The sequence below is a fragment of the Protopterus annectens genome, chromosome 1.part0, assembly GCF_019279795.1.
Source record: "Protopterus annectens isolate FY-2018-M chromosome 1.part0, PAN1.0, whole genome shotgun sequence".
NCBI classification, from domain to species: domain Eukaryota; kingdom Metazoa; phylum Chordata; order Ceratodontiformes; family Protopteridae; genus Protopterus; species Protopterus annectens.
In genome coordinates this window covers 1235798525-1235821435 of record NC_056725.1, presented here as the reverse complement: position 1 = coordinate 1235821435, position 22911 = coordinate 1235798525, and positions in this window count along the sequence as shown.

Below are 22911 nucleotides of genomic sequence, written 5' to 3'. Positions count from 1 at the left end.
GCGGCTCATAAACCATCCACTAGAAAGGTTTACGAAGCAAATGGAAACGTTTCTCTGTGTGGGCGGCGGCAAGGCCTAGATCCCTTCACGGTTCCTCTCCCCGTAGTGCTTGATTTTTTAACCTCTCTCTTTAATGATGGTGCCAGCAGTTCCACAGTCAAAGTTCAACTGGCGGCAATTTCTCACTATCACATTGGTCAAGAGTCTAATCCTCTTATGTCAGCCAAATTGTGCAAAACTTTTCTTAAGGGTACTTTCCTTCTCAGGCCCCCTATAAAGCAAACAGTTCCTCCTTGGGACCTTTCTTTGGTCCTACAGGCCTTGACCGCTCCCCCTTTCGAGCCCGCGGCTACAGTGGACCTCAAATTCTTGTCTTACAAGACAGCCTTTTGGTAGCCATTACATCAGCCAAGAGAGTTTCTGAACTCCAGGGTTTATCAGCTAAACCTCCTTACTTGGTTTTTTATCCGGACTGTGTCTCCCTCACGAGCAACCCGTCCTTCCTTCCTAAAATCGCTTCTGAAGCAAACATCAATCAATCCATTAACCTCCCTGTTTTCTTCCCTAAGTATGAAAACAAAGGTGAATATAGGCTACACTCACTAGATGTTCACAGGCAACTAAGATTTTATCTCAACAGGACAGCTGGTCATAGGCAATCCGACCAGCTGTTTATTTCCTTTGCAAAATTCAATTTGGGCAAGCCAATTTCCAAAGTTTCTCTGTCCCGCTGGATTTCACAGTGCATTTTATTGGCTTATCAAGCGTCAGGAAGGCCGCCGGAGGGTGTTCATGCCCATTCAACCCGGTCAGTATCTACCTCAGCAGCCTTCAAGGCTAGGATTCCTCTAGATGATATTTGTGCAGCAGCTACGTGGGCTTCATCTCATACATTTATTTCTCACTATAAGTTGGATCTTGCATCTAGGGGTAGAGCATCCTTTGGCTCCTTGGTGCTCGGAATATCCTTCCATGATGGCGCCCAAGATTCAGGTAGCTGGGGACTCTGTCCCACAGGTTGCAGACAAATGAATATCCTACTTCAGATTTAGAAGTTATGTACTCACCATAACGTTCCATCTGAGTAGGTGTATTCATTTGTCTGCAACCATCCCGCCCTCCTATCCCCTGGCCTTTCAGTTTCCTGCATATTACTTGTTACCCTTTTGAGGGTATTGTTGCTTTGGCAAACTCGATCTGAGGTCATGAGGGTAGAGCAGGGCATTATGGGTGAGGGGAGGAGCTGAGAGCTTGGATCCATAGCTGGAAACTATGCCGGTTCGGATCCGATATCGGATCCATAACCCACAGGTTGCAGACAAATGAATACACCTACTCAGATGGAACGTTATGGTGAGTACATAACTTCTAATTTTTTTCAAATGGCCAAAGTGGGACATTTTTGGTACAAACGTCAGATTTTGCAGGCCGAAACATACCCACAGCCAGTACAAAGGACAGGACCTCATTTTTTTGCCTAAATAGCAGCTTATTCTTGTAGCATTTTAGTTGCTTATTCTGTTTCTTATAACATTTAGGTGTTTCAGATACAGAATAACTGTTTTATGCAACTATTACATAAATATAGGAAATAATTTTGTCATTAAATCTCAGGACATCTGCAGTGGCGGCTGGTGACTTCAAATCAAAAGGGGGCTGCAGGGGATAGCTGAATGGGTGGGGTCAATGGGAAGGGGTGCAGCCAACTAGAAAGGGGGGGAGCTATGCTCAAAACCACAAAAACTAACTTTAATTAAATATGCTGCCCTGGGTGCCAAACCCTCATTATGAGAGTCCAATCAAGACAAATGAAGTGTAAAAGAATAAAAATATTTAAATGCATTGGCTGCATGACAGCTTACTTAATATCTAGGTGGAAACAAAAAAGTTGTGAGGCATGAAAAAATAAATTACTTTTTAAATAAATTACGGGAATGCCAGTCAAAATCAAGTATAAGAAAAACAAGCAGCACTCAACTCAAACTACTTCTCCTTGCACTGCAGTTCTAATTATAATTTATATTCAGCTTTATTAATGCACCAAGTAACATGCTGAAAGTAACAATCTCTGTGATTCCCCCACTTGTAAAAATGTTTCTTATCCAAAACAGACCTGCTGCCTGACAACTATCTACTTGTTTCATGGGGAAAACACGATCAAAGTAAAAATGAAAAGCAAACAAGAAACAAGCTCAAGATACATTGCTTAAATTATTACTGTACAGGTTATGGACTACACATGAATGGCATTCTGTTTAGTTTACTGGTAAAGCCCTCAGAGATCACTAGAAGTCTCCAACAAGTGTAATGAGCTTCTTAAAATAATGTAATCCTATCCTTTACTACAAATACTGTCATATGCAATTCAATATCCAATGCTTATACATTATCTAGTTAAGTATTCTCTGCATGGCAACAACAGAAAGGCTTCAATGTTGGCAATTCTTTAACAGTATGCTTATTAAAGCTTACTTGCATGTTATGATCTCAGACAAGCTTACTTACTATAGCAATAACCCACGCCTGGGTGTGGGTAATGCTAAATTTACCCACGGTTGGCGTGGTTTGGTCCCGAGGGCGAAGCCTGAGGGACCAAACAAAGGCAACCGTGGGTAAATTTAGCATTACCCACACCCAGAAGTGGGTTATTGCTATTATACCATGACATTATTTAAGAAAAGAAACTATTACTTTTCTTAAATAATGGCATAGTATAATGCCTGTTTACTGCCCTTCCGCAGATGTCTGGAATCCGCGGCAGTTCTGATGTACTGCGCGCCTACGCAGTACATCAGAGCTGTGGGCAAAAGCAACGGAGAAAGCAAGATCTCCGTTGCTTTTTATGTCTGCTATGTTAAATGAGTTTAACATAGCGAGACAGTTTAAAATAAGCAACGGAGATGTCCGTTGCTTATTTTAACTGTCTCGCTATGTTAAACTCATTTAACATAGCGAGACATAAAAAAGCAACAGAGATCTTGCTTTCTCCGTTGCTTTTTAAAACACTGTCTCGCTATGTTAAATGGGTTTAACATAGCGAGACAGTTTAAAATAAGCAACGGAGATCTCCGTTGCTTATTTTAAAGCTGTTTCGCTATGTTAAACCCATTTAACATAGCGAGACAGTGTTTAGAAAGCGAGTTATACTAATGGAAAAAGTCCGGCGACGGACCTTTTTCCATTAGTATAACTCGATTTACAACGGGCACGCTGGCCAATCAGAGTGCACGTTTTGGGGGGGTCATGGTATAATGGTTATTAAAGCATTGCTACTTAAAACACAGAGCAACAGGCACTTTGAGTAATAAGCATAAATCAACAGTACAAAAATATGACAGAAACCAGACCATTCTGCAAAATCAAGAACAGATGAATAGCCACTGTAGTACTTGTGTCTACCTTAGATGAGTGGGATTCTCTGCACATTTACACTGCATAACTACTCCTTGCCTTGCCTGGACACATCCAGAGTCACTACATGGGGGAGTGGGGTGCAACACGTATGTCACAATTTGAAATGTCTCTGGCTGACGGTGATGGCCCTAACACATTTGTCATACCTCTCACCCTCAGAGCAAGAAATCTGGGCAAAGCTATACATAGAAGTGGGACAAAGGCCCAAAAATAAGGACAATTTTTAAATATTGCTCTTATAAACTTAGAAAGATAATAGAATAGTAGGTCTTGCATTAGTATGAATTTTCTGAAGGATATGAAATCTGAAACTCAAATGCCTGTCATTATTTTCTAACTTCAGTCTTTAATGATTTACCACTAATTTGCCAAAAAAACACAATTTTATGAAAAATGGACCAAAAATGTGATGCAACAATATAAAATAGCCACACAATACAGCTGAGAACCTGTCAAAGAAGGGACACTTTTTTAATATTAGTACTGCTAACTTGAGCAGCTGACAAAATAAAAGAGTCTACATGCATTTCTGAAATAAAAGTAATCTATAACTCTGATTATTACAGTTATTTCTTAATTGTAAACCCTCCATGTTTTCTTCCAAAATTGCTATTTTGTAGAGGGATTATTAGGGGAAGAGCAACATTTTGAGCCAAATTCAGGGACATTTGAGAGGTTTGGCTATGCCTAATTCTATAAAGCAATTTGCATGTACCTCTCAACCTGTTAATGCAATAAATCTGGACAAGGCCAAATATATTGGGGGAACATATAAACAGTACTAAAAATTGCTCTTGTATAAACTGGGACAGTTGATAGAACAGGTCTTACTTTAGCATGCATTTTTCCTGAAGGTTATGAAGTATGAAACTAGTGTGTCATTATTTAGTGACTTAATTCCTAAATGATTTGCCAGAAAACCACAAATTTTATGAGGAACAAACCAAAAATAAGAAGCAAAAAACCTATTCATTCTTCGAAAATCTGGACAGTTGGGAGGTATAGTTCAGCTGGGACTGTCTAAGTTTGCCACCCTTCCCCCTCACAAAACCATGGTCGAATGGAGCCTCCCCCTGCAGCCATTCCAATGATTCATTACTTTGCTATTTCACTCCATTTACCATAAACACTAATGTGCATACTGATTTACTTCTATGATGATTTGAACTGAAAGTTTTATTTTGAATTTTACAGCAGAAACACTAAGACATCTGCTAAACAAACTTGGCATTAAAACTTCTCTGCCCTTGAAACTCACATTCATTGAAACAACATTAAAACCCACATTCAAAGAAAATACATTTTACCCGTGGCAGATAAAAATTAATTCTGGGCTGTTTTCAAATCATAGGCCCCTTGCATATGAAACATACATGTGCTCTTTGATACACCTTCCTATTGCTTTGAACATTTTTCCAGTAAACGAAACAAAACTGCCCAATTCAGAACATTTCCATCATAAAAGTCTACTCAAACTTCTACAGTCCACTATTATCAGTAAATATGCACAATTCTACAGTCCACCATTATCAGTAGATATGCACAATCTCTGAAGTAGTAAAAAAGTCATCTAAATAATTCCACGTTAAATAAATCTGTAATGAAGAGGTTGCTGCTAGCAATCACCTTTATATTTCATGGTTTCATCGAAAAATAAAGTGTCTGATGCCCCTGAGGAATAAATTGCCTAAATTACATTAAAAATAAGCTAGTAATATTGCAATAGGAAATGGATGGCAAACTGATAACAGGCTCATAGTTAGTATCTTAACTTTCAGTACTGCAGCATTCACCCCTTATTGGAGTAGAACCAGCAACCATCTGCATCAAAAGCAAGTTGTGCTATTAGCAATGTGAGCTGATTTAGCATAATCAGCACTAAACTTCTCTTCCCCTGCAGCTCTCAGCTCCTTGTAAAATCTACTCAATACTCAAGTGCGTCTCAACTTCGCAGCACAAGAAGTCTGGAAAAAGCCAAATTTATTGGGGTGGGTCAAAAGGGCAAAAACCAGGGACACATTAAACATTGCTTGTATAATCTTGGAAAGCTGCTAGAATAAAATGTTGTGTTACCACCATTCATTTTACTGCCAAGGTCCCTGTGCAAAAAAGAGTCAGAACAACATACCACTATGCCAAATCAGCTGCTTTGTGAAAGAGAGGAAGACTGAAACTTAAATGGCTATCATTTAATGAATTCAGTTCTCACCGTAGCTGTCAACCTCTTAGCACAAAACACATGGACAAACCCAGTAATGAGGGAATACAGCCCTCAAACATATTCAGTGAATTCAGTTCTTGCCATAGCTGTCAACCTTAGCACAAAAAAACCTGGACAAAGCCACTAACGGTATTACAGTCCCAAAATAAGGACAATTTTCAAATAGTCATCTTATAAACTTTAAAAAAATTGCTATAATAAAAGGCTGTGTTACTATATATTTATTGCTAGAATAAAAAGTTGTTTTACTATGTATTTTCTGAAGACTATGAAGTCTGAAATTCAAATGCCTGTCAATTTTACTTCTGATGGAGCAAAAACATTTTCCAGCAGAGGTCCAGGGAGAAATACTGTAGTCCAGGGAGAAATACTGTAGACACATGTCTTTGTAAAATGGCAGGACACCAGAGCAAATCCACAGAAACAAGATGCAGACTCCACACAGAAGGCACCCCAGCCAAGAATCAAACCACAAATCCTATAGCTGTGAGGCAACAATACTGCCACTGCACCATCAAATACGTAAGGAATTAAACATTCAGAAACCTGAAGTCTGAAATTCAAATGCCTGTCAATTTTATTTAACATTTGTTAATCAGGACAGTCTGACTTGGAGCAAAAAAACAATTTTCAGCAGTGGCCCAGGAAGAAATAATGCAGACATGTCTTTGTAACATGGGAGGACACAAAAGCAAACCCACACAAACACAGGGAGAAGATACAGACCCCACAAAGAAGGAACCCCAGCCAAGAATCAAACCTGAGAACCTGCAGCTGTGAGGCAACAATGCTACCACTGCACCATCAAATAAAAGCAAACCCACACAAACACAGGGAGAAGATACAGACCCCACAAAGAAGGAACCCCAGCCAAGAATCAAACCTGAGAACCTGCAGCTATGAGGCAACAATGCTACTACTGCACCATCAAATATCAAGCATTGCAGCATTTACAAACCACAGATATTATGAGGAACAGATCAGATCAAATATGAGGCAAAAAATCTGCATATTTTTTACAAATGGTGGTGGGTAGGGAACTCAAGTCTTTAACACCTGCATACAGGGTACAGGGTTCAAGCCTGAGGTATTCCCTACCACACCACCATGAGTCTAACCACCAGTATATTGCACCTGGGGCATTTTCACACACACACACACACCCCCTCACAAGTAAATCACCATAACTTCAATGTCCTTTCTCCATAAATCCAATGCCTAGAGCATGCGCAGAGACTACTGCGCATGTGGGAAGTCTGTGAATTTTTAAACTTTTTTTTCTTTTTTATTTATTTGTTTTTATTTTTATTTTTTTAGTTTCAGTTGAGGGGGCTGCAGTCCGGCAGTCCAATAGCATGGGCCGCCCCTGGACATCTGCCATTTTACAATATTTTTACAGGACACAACTGTCCAAAGAAGGACTGTCCCTTGCAAAGTGGGACAGGTGATAACCCTATATATATATATATATATATATATATATATATATGTGTGTGTGTGTGTGTGTGTGTGTGTGTGTGTGTGTGTGTGTGTACATACGTACGCATGCATATACATCTGTATGATTTAATTACTTTGATTATACTGTTGAATGATTGTGCTGTCTTCTATGTTTGTGATAACATCAAAGTTAGGTATAACTGCCGTGGCCTAGTGGTAATTCACATTGATTGTGATGTGTAGGGTCCTGCCGTCGGGCCTGGCCGATGCAGTTTATTGTGTTGTTGGGCAGAACAAGGGCCGTTCGACAAAGGGTGAGTACAACACTTTTCAGCTGCATTTTTCTGTTTAACCGCCGGTTCATGTCACGCAAAAACCTTCTTCATTCTTACTGTGACACGTCACCCCAGTTCATATTTCAATGGTATTATATCGTTATACAGCATAAAATTAACAAAATATGCTCGTATACAGATTACGCGTCATAAATGGCGTATGCTGCAGTCGAACCGGCAATGTCTGCTTGATAGGCGGATGTTCTAACCACTACACTATTGGTGTTCTACTTCATTTGTATGTATACCCATGATTCATAGTTACCTGAACTCACACCTCAACACTTCACTAACACAGCAGGCATCCATTTTCCTCTTGGGAAAACCACACTAGTACTCATGCGCCATTCCCTACTGCTCTAGACACATCCCGTATTTTGGCTCACTCCAAGTACATTCAGACGTCCCAAGTTTATAGCCCTGGGACATACGTTAATATAATGGTCAGGGTGTTCAATTAGTCTTCTTTTTTTTTGGTTTGTCCAGCTGGTGACTGGGACTGCCCTGTACCTGTTTGAAAGTCAGACTTAGCACGTGGACGTAGTTAGTTCCACTTTTAGCATCCTACCTGTGGTTGGAGATGCAGGAGGTTTGCTCACCTCTGGGCAACTTGATATGACAGCATTAAATATTACGGGGAGTTCTGCTGCTGTTTCCCTTCACATTCGTTATGACTGCTTTATTGTGACCATGTTCATTCTTCATGGATATATATATATATATATATGCTTATTTACATTTCCCATACTGTTGAATGACTGCTACTTACCGTTGCGCATACCCACTTATGTCTGCTTTAAAGTGCCTTAATCACCCTATATCTGACTGCCATTATTGTGGACATCATATAAAATTAGCCCTTGCATGGCTTGGACCCGGGAACAGGAACACCATAGTCACTGGTTTTGCCACTAAACCATCCTTCATACATTCTGTATGGATGGTAATTAGGATATATGACTTTACTACAGCCAGTCCACAGTACTGGCAACAAATGTGACAGTTGGATGGTGTACATATGTATAGTACTTGTTACTATTCATATGTTTTGAGAGGCATATGTATACGTTTGCAAGTATACATATTTATGAAATGGACACATACTTGACAACTACTTATATGCATGTATGTGTGATGTGTAGCTATGCAAATATAAGTATGTACATTTATAGATATAGAGGCTTCAGAAGTCAGTGAGGGATATCATCAGAATTAATGACAGACTCATGGCAATCAGACTCCAGTGTAATGATAGGACAGTATTCATAATCTCAGCCTATGCCCCACAGCAGGGTTGTGATAGTGAGGAAAAGAGTGCATTCAGACAGCAGTTGCAGGACCTACTAGATAAAGCAGGACAACATGAATTGGAGTTGATAATGGGTGACTTAAATGCACATATCGGGACAGACAGAACAGGATATGAGGACTGCCTGGGTCCACATGGGTGGAGCAATAGGAATAAAGAAGGAGAAGCTATTCTAGACTTCTGTCTGGCAAATGGCTTGATAGTAGCCAACACATGGTTCAGAAAGAGACACAGTCACAATATCACATACAAGAGTAGCCAACATGCAACTCAGGTAGACTTCCTCCTAGTAAGGAAAAGGCACTGAGGCAGAATCCATGATTGCAAAGTCATCCCCAGTGAAACAGTCAGTTCACAGCATAAACCAGTACTTGCCACAATCAGCTGCAAGCAGTGGTCAGAGAAGGCTCTAAGGTCAACAGAGACCAGGCTGAAGACCTGGAAGTTGACTGGAGAGAAAGTGCAGCAGTTCAAGGAATTACTCAGGGCTCTAGCACCCCAAGAAGAGGAGGAAATAGGTGGAGTTGAAGAAGAGTGGCAGCGCCTAAAAACAGCATGTGTTAGGACTACAGAAAAGGTATGTGGCCAAGCCAGGTATGGAAATAAGGTACATAAAGAAAGCTGGTGGTGGAATGCAGAAGTGCAGGAAGTAATCAAAAGAAAGAAGGAGTGCAGGAGGAAGTGGGAGATTGAAAAGACTGACCAAGCTAGGAAGGACTACTGGTTGGCTAACAAAGAAACTAAGAAAGAAGTTGCAATAGCAAAGAATAGGGCATCAGAGGCACTCTATCAACTTCTGGAAAGTGATTCAGTAAGGGGCACAAAGAAACTATACCAGGTTGCAAGGCAAAGACAGAAAGATAAAGAAGATAGTCAGACAACCTTTATAAGGGATTCCAGCAACAACCTGTTTACCAGCCCACAAGACATCAAAGGCAGATGGAAGGAGTATTTCCAGCAGCTTCTGAATGAAGAAAACCCCTCAGAAGCGGTACTGCCCCAGAAACAGCCTACAATGAGAGTAGAAGAGGAGCCCAGCTTAGAAGAAGTAAGAGCAGCACTAAGGAAAATGAAGTCAGGGAAAGCAGCAGGCTCAGATGAGGTCACAGCAGATATGATAAAGATGCTGGGTGAGCTAGGGGAGAAATGGCTCCTGAGGGTACTAATTGCAGTGTGGAGAGAAAGGCGTATTCCAGATGACTGGAGAATAAGCATACTCGTGCCAGTGTACAAGAACAAAGGGGACATCCACAACTGTGGACAGTACAGAGGCATCAAACTCCTACCACATTGCATGAAAGTTCTGGAGAGGGTGATTGATAAACAGATACGCAGAATAGTAGAATAAAAGATGGGAGATGAACAGTTCGTATTCAGATCAGGATGCAGCACAATTGACCCGATGTTTGCATTGAGACAGATACTTGAGAAGAAACTAGAGAAGAGGAGAGAGTCAAACTAGGCTTTCCTAGACTTGGAGAAAGCATATGACAAGGTCCCAAGAAAGCTGATCTGGGCAGTACTGCGGTGGTTTTAAGTCCCAGAAACATTGGTAGAATTAGTACAGGCTATGTACAAGGACCCAGTGACTCAAGTATGAACAGTGTTTGGCCTCACTGAGGGGTTCCCAGTGGGAGTAGGTGTACACCAGGGTTCAGCTCTGAGCCCACTGCTGTTCATACTGGTAATGGACTACATCAGCAAACAGGTTGGAGGGGTCAGAGCAACAAAGCTGCTGTATGCAGACGATGTGGCAGTACAGGCAGACTCTGATCTAGAACTTCAGCAAAGGATAGGAGAATGGAATGCAAATCTGAAGGCACATGGGATGAAACTAAGCACAGATAAGACAGTGGTAATGGGAGCAGATTGGGGAAATCAGAAGAAGCTGAGAATAGAGATAGATGGGAAGATAGTGGAACAGGTAAACAGCTTCAAGTATCTGGGAGGGGTGGTTGAGGAGAAGGGTAGTCTGAATGAAGAGGTCAAAGCTAGAATCAGAGGGGCTGCAGCTAACTGGCATAGAGTATCAGGTGTAGTATATAAGAGAAGAATGCCAAAGAAGCTGAAAAGTAAGGTGTACAAGACAGTGGTGCGACCAGTACTACTGTATGGTACAGAAACCTGGGCAGTAAAGGCTGAACAGTTGAAGAAGCTAGAGGTGATGGAAATGAAGTGCCTGAGAAAGGTGGTAGGATGCACACTGCAGGACAGGCGAAGAAATGAGGACATAAGAGCAGAAGCCAAAGTAGCTCCAATTGCAGAAAAGATCAAAGAAAACAGATTACGATGGTATGGGCACATGTGTAGAAAAGCAGAAGACAATCTAGTGAGGGAGATTTGGGACAGACAGGAAGAAGGTAAGAGGAAGCAAGGACATCCAGCAAAGAGGTGGATGGATTGTGTGAAAGAAGATCTGCAACAGTCAGGCATGAGTGTTGAAGAAGGCGGGAGAGTGGCACTGAATTGAGAGAGTTGGCGACAGTTAATACGATACCCCGACCCCATGTAAATGGGAAAAAGGGGATGATGATGATGATGATGATGATGATTTATAGATATATGACTACATATCTGGAGTTATACATGGCCATGTATATGAACAACCACATATGGGAGGTACCTGTACCCTTTGTATACAGGGGTTGTGTGCATCATTACGACGAGGAACCTGGACGGGGTATACAATTTGTGGACATGTACTATTTGGGAGATGGCTATGGAGAAGCTTCATGGGAACATGTGAATGGTACAAATTCCTGATAATGCATGTGGGGAGATGTGTATCATGGTCAGGTGTTTAATCCCGGGTTGTAGGTTCTGCAGGACCAGCTGGAGGCTGAGCAGGGTTGTGGACAGCTAATGCTAATGCAACTTGTGTTTGGTTGTCTATGGGGCTGGACATCGTGTCGTGCCACCAAGTCTAATCTTTAGAACAGACACTTATCCCATGAGGGATGACCAAAAATTTTGGACACCAATGAATCCCATTCTTTTGGCTTTATGAAAATGAGGGAGGGTTATACATGCAAGGGATACCTAGTTTGCAAGCCTGAGACTGCCTAGGGTGAGACTGCCTACTAGATATGGATAGGGGGCACTAAGTGCAGATATGGCTGTGCCAAGCTAGCAGCCCAAGTATGGGTGGTTTTGGTGGACATTCAGCAAGGGGGGGAGTGGTGTTCTGTGGAGGGGATGATGGGTATTCAATTATGTATCCAGGTGTGTTGGGGTTGGATGGCTCAGTTCAGGCCAGACCATTATGTGGGTGTGAGCCGGTAACGTTTCTGTACATGTGTATTGCACATTTTAATGTTCATATGTATGTGGGATTGTGTTCTGCAGTATGGCCTGTCAGGGTGTATTGCAGATGTGAATGTATGTTCTTTGGTTTCCTTTCTGATTCTCCCACTGCTCCCTCGTACACCTCCAGTTTACCTATTGTACATCCGACCCAGTCTTCCCTTGGCGAATTATTACATTACCAGTCAGCCCCCCCCCCATATTCCACACACACCATCCATCCCTTCTCTGGTTGATGGCCCATGGCACAAACAACAGAACACATTGCGTACTCTACACATCTCTGGTACCGATATAGTTGTGAGGACAACCCTAGCATATTTAATCTTCCACATGCTGTACTTCACGCACATAGGTACACGCAAATACTTATCTTTCATGACATGGTAGGTAGACCCGGGTAATACCCATTCATCTTTGGGCTATCCAGACAAGGATGACTTGGAATGTGAATGGGCATTTATTGAGTGAATGCTCTGACCATTGGTAGGGTTGCCACTTTTTCAATTGGCCAAAGTGGGACATTTTCGGGACACACATCAGATTTTACAGGCCATCACATACCCAGGGTCAGTACAAAGGATAGTGCTTTATTTTTATGCCTAAGTGAAAGCTTATTCTTGTAGCAGTTTAGTTGCTTATTCTGTTTCTTGCAACATTTAGGTATTTTAGATACAGAAATAACTATTTTTTGGAACTATTACATAAAATATGGGATATAATTATGTCCTACAATCGCATGACAGTTGCCATTTGTAATATTTTTGGTAAGGACACAACTGCCCAGAGAGGGACTGTCCCTCACAAAGTGGGACAGTTGGTAACCCTAAACATTGGGCTAGGCTTAGCAAAGGGCAGCAGTGAGCAAACACGCTGCATTTTGCTTCCACTTGGTATAACAATCAACACTACAATGGAATATGGGCACGGGGTTTTAAATGTTATTTGTTCGAGGGACGGGGGCTCAATATTCAGCTACATGCCTTTGTGCTTACTTTTTATTTTGGGTATTTGCGAAGCTGTCTTGCATGCTTTGCATACATTTCAGTATCTACAGACACTGACAGGAGTGATTACTATTAGAGGCAGGCTGTACTAGTCAGCATTTTAGGTTGCACGTCTGCAGCCAACATGTTCACGCCTCCGTGCAGCGCTTAGACATGCCCCCTGAACTCATGCATGTTTCCTATACATGTGGACATTGCGGCAGCATGCCTTCATTAATATGCATGTGGTGCTGCTGTGCCATCTCTACACTGCACAGTCGGTGCAAGGCTAACGCCGTCCTTGCGCCGAGCTTCAAGAATCCCGGGGTCAGTCATTCTTTTTACTCGCAACTTACATAAGTTAATCTTAGGGCTGTATTACCTTAACCACTTGTGTAATGGATTTTGATGTTTTTCATCCATGTCTGCAATTTCTGGGATAATAATGATTGTGTGATACCGGGTCAGTGTATGACTTGTATTTTTATTACATGGCAGAAATGTAGACATATATATATATATATATATATATATATATATATATATATGTGTGTGTGTGTGTGTGTGTGTGTGTGTGTATATATATATATATATATATATATATATATATATATATATATATATATATATATATCTGGGGCTACTTAGACCCATCAAAATTCGAATTTTAGATATCCAAGTCCTCTTTAGTGAAAGTGCGTTTGCATGAAAATGCACTTTCGTGAATAACACTATACCGAAGAGTTGTTATAGGTTGCGGTACAGTGAGGATAAGGGAATATTCTCTTTTCCCCATTGTAGTGCAATCTCGGTGTTAGTATATATAAGTAGCGGGGGTGTGCAGGGTGCATGTGTTTGTTGTATTTTTTTTTTTTGTGTGTTTTCTGTTGTGGTTTGGTGTAGTGTTATTCGCGAAAGAGTGTTTTTGTGTAAACACACTTTCGCTAAAGTGGACTCACAAAAACCAACCTCAGCACAGAGACATGGCAGACCACAAACTTAAAACAAACGTATTTAATAAATCAATATCCTGTGTGTCACAAGAGACAGCTGTGACACACAAGGAATAAAGAGATGCTTTATGTGTAATTTTTGTATGTATATAGATACATCCAATACATTTGTTCACCCTTCAACAGGCACTGTATATGAATTTAGACTCTTGGCTGATTGTCGTACATCAAATATAGTCTAACTTGCCTCTTGCATTGCATGCAAGAGTTTTTATGTAGGTAAGACCAACCGCTCTCCTTTTGAAAGGATGAGGGAGCATCTCTATAGCACCTGGGTGGGGGATATTAGAAGTGCCCTAGCTAAACACACATTAGAAGTTGACCTTCAGTTTCTTTTTTATCCTGGGACATGTGCACCCAGCTGTCTTAATCTACCTTCTCCATGATATCCTACACCCTGGAAACCCATCAACCAAAACCCCCTTCCCTAATAACTCACCACTAGAGACTGCCACCCTGCTCAATAAATACTTCATAGACACCATCCGCAAACTAAAACACTCTGACCATAACTACAGTCCTTCTGACTGTTCCCCTCTTCTATCTATATTAACAAACCCCCTTTCTCTTTTAAACCCATTCCCACATCCTACATCAAATCTCTTCTTCGTAAACTCAAACCTTGCTCCTCATCTGCTGATAAACTACCTCCCCTCTTTCTCAAGATTGCTGCTGATTCCATAGCCTTGCCCATCTCTATACTAATAAATAGATCTATTCAAGAAAACACCATTCCTAACATCTGGAATGCCTTCTATACTATTCCACTGCACAAAGGCGGTTACTCCACAGACCCCTCTAACTTTCAACCTATAGCCATCCTAGCACCTCTTTTCAAAATTCTAGAAAAATGTATCTGCTCTCAACTCCTTAAATACCTAATACAGAAAAACCTCCTAACCCCTACTCAACATGATCTCTGGCCTAACCACAGAACTGCTACACCCCTCCTGTCCTTTACTCATACAGTTGTTGAGGTCAGAGATGATAACTAACCTGTGTCCTATCTCTTCCTTGACCTATCCAAAGCTTTCAATACAGTGTCTCACTCTCAACTACTAACAAGAATAACTGAACTCAACCTCTCTCCTGTCACTGTGCAGTGGTTCTCCAGCTACCTTTCAAACAGACTACAGTCTGTCTGATGGCTCACTTCTTGTTCCCCCTTCTTGCCTGTAAAAACAGGGGTCCCCCAGGGTTCTGTCCTAGGCCCCTTCTATTCAATATCTTTACTAACAATCTCCACTCTGCCTGCAACCACTCTATTCTTATCCAGTACGCAGATGACTCCACCCTCATCACCTCCTCTATTAACATATCTCATCTCCTTTCCCCTCACTCAAAACACATTTAACACCGTTGAAAAATGGTTTAATGAAAACCAGCTTATCCTAAACCCCAAGAAAACTAAACTCCTACTCTTCCTACCAAAACCACGTTCTGACCATAAATCTTTCTTTACCATTTCCTCACTAGATAACACCATCATCAAAGCTAACTCTCGTATAAAATGTCTTGGCATCATAATAGATGACCAGCTTAAATCTAACCAGCATATTTACCACTGTATCAAAAAGACACATTGAAAATTAGGATTACTATATCATAACAAAAAAATTCCTTACTCCTGAAGCTAAACTATCCCTAGTTAGAGCATTCCTACTACCTGGCCTCCTTTATGCTGCTCCTATACTTACAAACCTGCTATCCACATTAATCTCACAACTTGAACAAACCTATAATAAAATTGCCAGATTTGCAACAAACCAACCTTACAGACCTCACCATTGCATTGCATTAAAACAACTACATCGGCCTGAATTCCCCCACCAGCTTCTTATAGCACAACTACAAATCACCCACACCATCCTATACAAACCTACTGTTTTCCCCTCCCTCTCTACTCTAGTCTCCTTCTACACCCCCACCAAATCAGTCAGAAGCTCTGAGAACAACTCCTTGACATATATAAACCCAACAGAAACATAGGTAAACTTCTCTACAGCTACAGTGTGTCTTTAGCCTGGAACAAACTTCCTAACTCCATTAGAAACACCTCAAATACTACTCTATTCAAAAAACAACTAAAAATCTTCCTCTTAAGCTTAAGGATCTGTCCTTGCCAGGATCCTACCCAACCACTTCCATCCTTCCAACCTTACCTCAAAACTCATTTTTCTCTCCCTCTATGATCAACCTCACAGCTCCTTTTTTCCTTCAAACTCCCTTTATACTGTAGTTTCTCTATACCAGTAATGTAACATCTCAATATCCACTGCATTCTTTTTCTTTTAAACAATGTGATTGCATATGTATGTATTGTATTCTGTATATTATTTTATATTATATGATATTTACAGAAGCTATCAGAGGTCATCCACTTCTTTGAACTCTATTGCTGCTCTTTGCTAGACATCAGCTGTAAATACGTTACTGTACATTGTCGATGATGCAACTTCCTGTCAGTTGTAATGTTTCTTAAAACTGTATTTTCTGGTGCTCAGTACTTTTTGTTTTTTGCATAGTTTCCTTGATGTAATATTTCACTCTAACTACTATGTATAACTAAGGTTGTATCATTCTACTTTTTACTGTGAATTTATTTATGTTAAATACTCTGGAGCTTTTCTCCTCGGGTCTCCACTGAAAATGGGCTTCTGGCCCAGTTGGACAAATGTCAAATAAATAAATATAAAATATAATCTATATATATATATATATATATATATATATATATATATATATATATATTGGTGTTGTCTTGGTGAGATTTTGTGAAAACGGGGTGCACCACTTGACGGTATGCACCAAGACTTGAGGATGAATTCAGTTCCAGCAGGACTGGTCTCCTTTTCCTGTTGATTTCATCTCTCTATTCAGATCTCTTTCATCTCTCTGGACTTTTTTCATCTCTCCATTCAAACCCATTCTTAAAGGACATGGCACTAGCCATGCATGATTCCTTCAGGAGATCGCATGGGATATCATTTGGGATCTTTGACCCAACAGGGAGGGCCCTCTGGAATTTAAATATTGTATATGTGATACAGTCATGTAAAGTTGCCATCGTGGAGTGTTCCTAGTTGGCTGTCTTTCATTGTTATGCACACATTTGTGCACACATCCCACGCTGCAGCCATGTTTTTAAGCTGTATCTCATGATGCACACTTCATAAGTCAGCTTGTATGGGGTTATACATTATCACTGTATTATAACACATTAAAATATGTTGTGGCAGTTATCACCATTGTGTCATATGATCATCAGATGCTGACATTCCTGCACACAGTGTTATGGACAATCAGGAAAAGTATTCCTGCACTATGTATGCGGCTTGCCTCATCTACATGCAGTCGACCATAACACTGTCATTTCTGATTCAGTCTGCCCTTGTCTATGACAGATGTGTATAACACAGTTAGTGTTCTGCCACTGTGACACACTTGTCCTGCTGACAGTGATCATGTGAATAAATGGAAAGCTGGTGAAGTAAGCAAATGTCTTACACTATGCATGCTGTTTAATAACATTCCACATTTATACCACTGTAGTATCGTTCTCCTGAGACTAAATGCACATGGGTGATATATGTACATATTTTGCACAGATTGGTGTGTCAGTTTTTCTTTTTGGCATGTATGCTTCCATACACAATGTATCACTGTATTTGCTCTGTTAGTGAATATGGTGTGTCAGGAGGTCCCACTGGCACATTGTCCTTGTTTGTGATATTTATTCTAATTTGTGTGCTATGTAGTACACAGTTTTCTTCTACTGTTGCAATGTTTGCTATTGCCATTACCATCTGCATAGCCTGTCACCTTGCTATATGGTGTTAATGATAAGGATTGACATTACACAAAGTCTTTTGGAAATTCATGATGCTATCATATGAATGGCACAAGTAATGAGTCCCTGTATTGTGCAGCTTTATTATTATGGTAGACACCATTGTATTGTGCCTATAGCTTCATTTCTGACATGTGTACATATTTGCTGTGTATTACACATGTTAGCATACATGTCTAATTATCATTATGTATACTATGGCTGCATTTGTTCGTATGTCAATGCATTTATACGTCCCTAACATTGACCACACACAAATTACCTATTGTAATAAAATGGTATGAATTGGTAATTCTCCTGTAGGTGGTGTGCCATAGTTTTGTATACATGACTGGCCTCTGATCAGTCATACACATTTACATGTTATATTGTTATCACTTTCAGTGAGTGTGCCACCTGCTGCCTTATGTTTGTATGGCAGTATATATGGGTATGTGATATTCAACCCTATTTTCATTATGTACATATGCTAATTGATGTTTATCTATTGCACATTATTGTGTTGTCATTTGTACACAGACATGTTAATAGCCCTCACCAATGCACACTACACGTGTCAGATATTTGCCGTTTGCTGCATGCACCTTGAAGGGGACTTGCAGTCCATCCTGTGTTGGGGATGCATGCATGTGTAATGTTTTTACTTGGATATACATGCTCTGTGTGTTTTTCTGTGCCTTCTTTTTCATACATGCATTTACTTACTACTGTGGACATATGTTGTCTATTGCTCTTCTCCCTTATAGCTATGTTTCACATACACATTGCATATGTATATGTGTATGTGCACCATTGTATAATGTATCGTAATTGGAATGTAGGTACTCTGGGCTTATATTATATTCTACAACCATGATAGTCTATCATACGCATGCAATGCATATTCAGACAATGTGGTGGTCAGTGTAATGTTTCCATCTGTGTTCATGTGCATTCCCCACGCATACTTTCTATGCTTCCTGCATAGCTATGTGTGCAAAGGCCTACACACCAGAATTTGTATTATTCATGTGTTATTTAGTAATGTTTCTGTATCACCATGTGGCTTCTACATGGCAATTTCACATTGTATGTCATTTGTGGGGAGTATGTGCGATAAGCCATCTGCATGTTTGGCTTGTGTTATATCAGTGTATGTCACATATCTGCATTGCATAATCGAACACCATCTGTGTTGCCTCTGGCATGCAATGTCTACTTTAATATCATGATCCCATTTCTCCTGTCCTAATATTTGGTGTGTATAGTTAGTGGTTTATTGCACAGCTGCATTACACTTTTGCAGCAGCATTGCTGCTTGTCTCTCTCCTTTCTTGTTTTGCCTATTGCATGCAGGGTTAGAGGTTCTAATTTGTCATCTACTTTTCTGCTCCTACACTCCTTTGTTCGATTTGATCAGCCTTGCTGTTGCTTGGCTTACACTTGCACTGCCAACAGCATAGCAGATGATGATGTTGGTTGATGTCCATTGTGTCATTATGTATTGCCATGTCAGCAATCTTAATTTATTATTCTGTGTCACACATCTACCATTAGTTGTACTCCTCTTAGTATGTCTGTTACAAAGTTTCCAACATCTCAGCACTGCTTTGTGCATTGGTACGTAATGTATTATTGTGGTGCACCATGACTGGTATGCATCCCTACCCTGTTTGTTATCTTTCCTTAACCCATGTTGTACAGTCCATATGTGTGCTGTGTACCTCACCTATCCTTTATGCATATTACTGATCTTTGTCTGTCATGTCTCGTGATACTTATTGTATGTTTATTATATGTTTGTAGATATACTTTCCCCACCCTTTCTTTCCGTGTCTTTTGAATACCTTCTATTCTTAAAAAAAGAAGGGGCCTATTCCCACAAAAAGGAAATTGCCCATGCCCCTCTGACTCTTCATCCCTTTGTCCTTCCTATACAAACACTTTTTGTGTGCCCCTCTTCTTCACCTTTACTCCACATCTGCTTTGTTATCACCTTGTTTCCTTGGCTGTATAAGTTACTTGTGTTCCTCACACATCCTGCAATCACTGTTAGGTAAGGCTAGCATTTCTGCAATTAATCATTTTTGTATTTAATTTATTTTGAATTATGACAGATTCCAGAAATGATAATGGATGTCTTTGTATATATACATCTGTATTTTGCATTGATATCTGCAACATATTGCAGGTGTCTGTGGTTTTATGGGACTATTGTTCATGCACATTTGTTTTCAGTCAGTGTTTTCCACATATGACTAACATGTTCCATTGCATATGTCTACCTGCCACTAATGCAAATATATTACTTTACAGACATTTTTTTAATATGATTTTGCAATACATGACTTTTGTTGCACTGACATCACTAGATCACTGGTTATTTGCTGTTACTTCAACCCTCCTACTATAGTGCAAATAGGTAGTGAAGGAAACATCATCTTATAGGGAAGACAACTTGTGTAGCTACAATGCTATATGTTACTTCATTAAATGCCAAGAGGCAAGTCACAAAAAACATTAAGTGGTATGAGTCTGACAACCAGAAAGAGTCCTTTGAGTTCACTGGAAACCCTCTCAGATTCTCATTCACTATTAAAATGTTTGCATATTTTTTATCTGTAAGATTACCTGGATGGCAACAATCTCTGCTGAAGCTGATAGGTGGCACAGATACTGAACAGTGGAAATGTATCTTACAAACCGCCGTATCTTTCAGAAATGTGTGTATTTCAGGAGGCAGACAGGTAGTTAATTGTAGTTTATCTGACTACATATATAAAAACAATTTTACTGAAAGTCACTTTCATTGTAAGTGAACTTTGCACTTTTCCCCTATGTTGTGCAACTATGGAGGTAGTATATATATATATATATATATATATATATATATATATATATATATATATATATATATATTTATCTTCTTCTTTCGGCTGCTCCCGTTAGGGGTCACCACAGAGAATCATCTGCATCTTGCTCTGTCACACCAACCACCTGCATGTCCTCTCTCACCACATCCATAAACCTTATCTTAGGCCTTCCTCTTTTCCTGTTACCTGGCAGCTACATCCTTAGCATCTTTTTCCCAATATACTCTGCATCCCTCCACAGCACATGTCCAAACCAACGTAATCTTGCCTCTCTGGCTGTGTCTCCAAACCTTCAAACTTGGGCTGACCCTCTAATATACTTATTCCTAATCCTGTCCACCCTCATCACACCCAGTGCAAATCTTAACATCTTTAACTCTGCCACGTCCAGCTCTGACTGCTGCCTTTTTGTCAGTGCCACTGTCTCCAACCCATATAACATAGCTGGTCTCACTACCCTCTTGTAGACCTCCCTTTCACTCTTACTGGTACTCATCTGTCACAAATCACTCCTGACACTCTTCTCCACCCACTCCATCCTGCATGTACTCTCTTCTTCACCTCTCTTCCACACTCACCATTACTCTGAACTGTTGATCCCAAGTATTTAAACTCATCCACCTTCGCCACCTCTACTCCCTGCATCCTCACCATTCCTCTATCCTCCCTCTCATTCATACACATATATTCTGTCTTAGTCCTGCTGACCTTAATTTCTCTTCTCTCTAGAGCATATCTCCACCTCTCCAGGGATCCTCCACCTGTTCCATACTCTCACTATAGATCACAATGTCATCTGCAAACATCATAAGTTGGGGATGGGTGTCCCCCCACATGAGACTGGGGGGGGGGCTTGTCCCCTTGCAAAATGTTTGTTTTTGGTGTTTTTCTGAAAGCAGCTTTACATAAAATGGTTTTGTAGCATCTGAGACTGGAGATGCTGCTGTTGATATATCATCATGAACTTTGTATTCCTGAGCATATTCCTTTTAATTGGGTTACTTAATAAGAGACAGATTATTGAATACTGATCTACTAATGCACTGCTCTCAACACCAAATGCTTATATCATGAGCATTGTCTCTAACCCTTCATGCACTGAAATTACTACATTTCAACAACCATGAACTTTAGTTGTGTGATTGCTGTTTTTTACTTAAGTACTTTTGTCATATTTTATTATGTATCTATCTTTTGGAACTTTTCTGCTTGGGTCTGTGCTGAAAATGGACATCTGCCCAGTCGGACTAACCTGGTCAACAAATGCCAAATAAATAAATAAATAATACCCTCATCCTACATACTTAAATTAAATAGACCTGGTCAAATATTTCTACCAAATATTTTTCATGGCATATACAGGCAGAATGATGCATGTTTATAGATAGTCACTTATCTGCAGAGACATGCATTGCTTCAAACAGTACAGACCAGGAGTCTGAATGCAGAGATGATAAGCCAGCAAGCAAAGGAGAGTAGTATTGCTGAAATTGAATTCATCCTCAAGTCTTGGTGAGTACCTTCATGAGGCAGACACTTTTTTTCACAAAATCTTACCAAGACGACACTGATATATAGACTGTATTTTATATAGCACAGATCATGGACAAAAGTAGGTCAAATTTTTAAAAAGATAGCTGGTTGCACAAGACCCAGGATAAAGAAGTACCCAATCCTGGTAGACGCACTGGTGTCAGGATTGGAAAAAATAGTGTATAATCCTCAAAATAGGGAAACATTCCTACAATGGGGCCAGGCCCAGGGGGGAGGATGACCCCAATGTTGTAGAAGGAAGTAGCAGTCCACAAAAATCACAAAAACTGATAGTTAATAATAAGAGCTATAAAGACGATAGAGTGAACTATTGAGGATAAGAAAGAAATTATGTATTGTTATTATTATGCAAAAATCTCTGAATTTCTAGACACACGATATACAAAAATATTAAGACAGAAATTAGAGGAAAGAAAAATACTTCCACAAGAAAAACTGTCAGAAGCCTTCAATAAAAAAAATGTGTTCACTAATACAACAGATTTGTGAAAAACATTATATAGACCAAGAAACTTTGAGCTGTTTGGAAAAGGAAACATCTGAGGAAGTGAAACTATAAAAAAGAAATATGGACATGAGAAAGAGAGATGTTATATGGTGCAATATTTATGCAAAGTCAAAAGCCAAATTAATC